Below are 4147 nucleotides of genomic sequence, written 5' to 3' on the forward strand. Positions count from 1 at the left end.
AACTGTGATTACACCAAGTTAAACCTTTTTAATATGTTTTCCACCTTTCTGTTTTTTTCTTATTGTGTATGCTATCTTGCTTTTATGTCATTGTCCTGTACAAAAATAAACGTAAATATTTTTCTTGATATAGAAAGAATCTTCTAAAGATTTCATTCAAATTCTCAAATTAAGGTATTAAAAGAATTTTAAATTGGTTGAATAATAAACTCAATTGTCAATTTTTTTTCTTTTCTCACTAGTCCCTCTCCAGCACCCCTCGGACCAGAGAATCCAAACCCTTTTCAATAACCCTAGAACTTTTTTATAAGAGTCATCATTGTTTGCATATTTTATACAAGAAATATATATATTTCGTGTCCAAAAAGCTACACTGTTATGCATTCAAAAAACACCCAATAAGTGCCCCCGACCACTACAAACAATTAGGGTAGAATTCCAAAATGAGGAGAGAGAAAGAGAGAGTGGATGCTAGGGGAGGTTACATCCCCCAACAACATAACCTCCCCGAACAATAACCGTTTTCCCTTATATTTAAAACTCCCAAACCCAATCCTCCTTCAAATACACTTAGAAGACTCAATCCATGACCCCCTGGGACCACGATTTTAGTATTCAATATCAGGATGGGAATTAGTCTCAAGTCTCAAGTGTCGATCAATATTGATTCCAATGGAATGAAGCTACCCCTAATTTTCTTTAAATATTAAAAGATTTTACATTTTGCCTTCAATTCGCCCCAATACGCTAATATGGGATCAACCCATAATTGTTATTACCACTTGTTGATTCCAATACGAATCATCTGATTCTGGCAATAATCTGATATAGATTCCTTAAACCATGATTTGGGACCCTATTACCTACTTGGCAAAGTGTTAGTATTTTTTTGTTTTTAATATATGGTTAGGCCCTAAGGAGAGTTGAAGCTCATGACCTCTTAATTTTGAGAAAGTATTGGTCTTTGCCAACCGAACAAGTATCAATGTATTTGTCCGTATATCATTGTCTTCATTTTTTCCCTCAACTTTTCAAGAATGAAAGATATAATATATTAAATAAATAATACAAATTTACAGATGATTATAGAGGCAAGCACCCCTGACCTAAGTGTTTTCGTGAAAATACTAAAATCTAGGAGGGTATTTGTAAACCCAAAAGAGAGGGTAAATGATTCTATTTCTTTGGTTGCCAACCAGAGCTACAGCTAGTAACAACCAAATTTTTATTAGAGGGAGAATCGATCCTACCAAAAAATAAATAGAAAGAGAGAGAGAAAGAGAAAAGAGAAGAATCATCAAAGAATCTTCTTAATGTGCCCGTCTATCATCGCCACGTATGTGAAAGTATGGACAATCTTAATTATACTCTATAAATTTAATTTATTTAACTAATAAGGAAAGGGCTCTTTTGACCCATTTTACCGTAACCCTGCTCCATTTTAGATTAGTCATTGTAAGAGAAATAAAAAACAAAAATAAAAATTGGTACACAGTTACCAGTATCATCCACGTGGGTCCACATAGGAGTCCACATTATTATAATAAGAAAGATCACTATGAGAGAAGGATATAAAAGAAGTTGTACAAGAGTAGCATAGCAATCTCTTTCTCTTTATCCTATCGTAAAAGAGAATCCCTTGATGATCATGAGTTATTATCGTTGTTGATAGGCATCATTATGAGGAAATAATAGTTTCACTATCAACTTCGTCTAATATAAGAGGATCGGTGAGACAAAGTAGTAATGAACTTAGATGAGTACATTTCATATTTTCTGTATGAAAAGCAGCCATCTTATTCGATCCAATACTGATATCAATCCCAATCCGGGGGATAACTAATACCTGAAACCATGCTTGGGACCTTGTTACATTCTGATAAGAGTAGAACTTGTCTTCAGGATCACTATTTGGATTGATCCATTACATAGAGTCTAGGACCAGCTTTGATTATTTCTGGCCGATATGGGATCAGCCCAAAATTGATATCATGGCCTGCCAATTCCGATAATTATTCCTTGAAACATCCTCAGAAGACGATGTAAGGAAGATACCGTGAGAAGATAAAGAAATGAAGAATCATCAAAGAATCTGCTTAACGTGCGCATCTACTACCATCACCGCGTATGGGACATTACGGACAATATTAGTTATATTCTATACATTTAATTGATTTAATTAGGCTAAATGGTCGCGGTACCGACTTAAAGTATTATTCATATGGGATTCACATTGGGTCCACAATGTCAAAATAGGAGAGAGAAAGAGAGAGAGAATGTGTCCATGTAAATCCCATTATTCATTATGTGAGAAAGGTATAAAGGAATTTAAATAGAGTGAGCATTTTTTTTTTTTTTTTAACAATGGGTATACTGACTCCACAAACGCATGGATCGGGTCAAACCGGGGTTGAATAAGAATCATTCAACTTTCACTGAAAGCAGTGAAGAGCACTAAACACCTCTGTGTGAGTGGCCAAAGGTGTACCTAGTGGGAATCGAACTTAGAATGTCCGAGTTTTACGACTCGTACCAAGTTCGTTGCTCACCAACAGCGTTACCCCATTGGGTTAATAGGGTGAGCATATAGCATTCTTTTTCCAATATTATATTAGGATTTAATTTATCTTCACCTCACAGGGAAGGAGAATCCTTTGATCGTGAGTCACTACAGTAGTTGATAAGCAACATTATAAGGGGAAGATTAATTTCAACTTTGTCTAGCAAGGGAGGATGAAATAAAATAATAATGACATCAAATGAATGTATTTTTCTCTTTAAGAAGTATTTTTCCTTCACCCATTATGGAGGAAAACTCTCTCTATATTTAACATTCCCATCAAAAACACACTCCTTCCATAAAGTGAGGGTCGATCCAATGACCTCTTGGGACCACAGTTTTAATGTCTATTTGGGATCGACTGTATTGATATCGATAAACACCAATATCTAATCAATGAACAATAAGAAAATGATACAAACGATATTATTGCTAAAATACAATCAAATATCGATATCTTTTAAGGACAAACCATCCCATCCACAATCGCTGAATTCAATCCAATAACTCATTGTTTGGATAGATATATTACTTGAGTCCCACGTTAAGGATAAGACCATTTATACCGTCCAAGGGAGTTCTGCTTAAAGAACTCCAACTGTTATAACCAATAATATTTCTATGTTTCTTTTTATTATTATAGATTTTTCTTACAAAAAAGAATTATGACTAACCCTTTCACTTTTATAAATGTCAAATCTCAAAATGTCAAATTATATCTATCATTCAATATACAGAAGAACTGCGTGTTGCATGAGTTTTATTTCTTTCCACTTCTGGCTTTGGATGGATCTCAGTGAAAGGTATTTTATTGTAATAAATCTAAGGAATCCCATCGTTTGATGCTTTGGATCATCTATCAGTCTATTCATACATGAATGTTTCGCACATGTTCTTTTTCGTACAAGACAATTGCATCTACTTCGGGATATAGGAGAAGCGGGGTTGTGATACCATTTCGACCTCTTGTTAAGAATTGGGAATCAGATTGTGAATTGCCCATGTTTTTGGTCGATTCTAGCTGATTCTGAATGATTCCAATTAATTAGGATCTAAATTAGCACTAGCCAATTTGATTTCCAATTCTATTTTTTGAAACCTTTGTATACAATACATAATCTGGCACAAAAACAAATGCATAATAATTTAATGGCAAAGGCTATCACATTGCTGAGCTGCTTAACCATGTCTTGATCTCTTCCCCCACCTTGAAATGACCCCCTACCCTCCCTGGTCATGTTTCTCCATTGGTGCACCCAGCAGCACATGGGCGGCATGCCTATCCTTTCCCCATAATTTAAATGTAATTTTGGAGAGAGAGAGATTATACCCAAAATGAATATTAACCCTTAAAGAAGCTAGATCAGGATTAGTGGTGGAGCTAAACATTAATCAATCCACCATTTTCAATCTACTCTCAATCAGCATAGTCTGTCTCATTGCATATGGATCTTCCCATGATATATATTATTAGTAGGTTAGCTAAGATTTCCCTATATAGTGAAAAAATTGGAAAAAGAGCATCTAAAGTAGTGGTTTAGTTTGTTAAGTATCCACCTAACTTTTCCTTGCCTTTTTTTTTTTTTT

Source organism: Macadamia integrifolia, unplaced genomic scaffold (assembly GCF_013358625.1).
Source record: "Macadamia integrifolia cultivar HAES 741 unplaced genomic scaffold, SCU_Mint_v3 scaffold860, whole genome shotgun sequence".
Taxonomy (NCBI): Eukaryota; Viridiplantae; Streptophyta; class Magnoliopsida; order Proteales; family Proteaceae; genus Macadamia; species Macadamia integrifolia.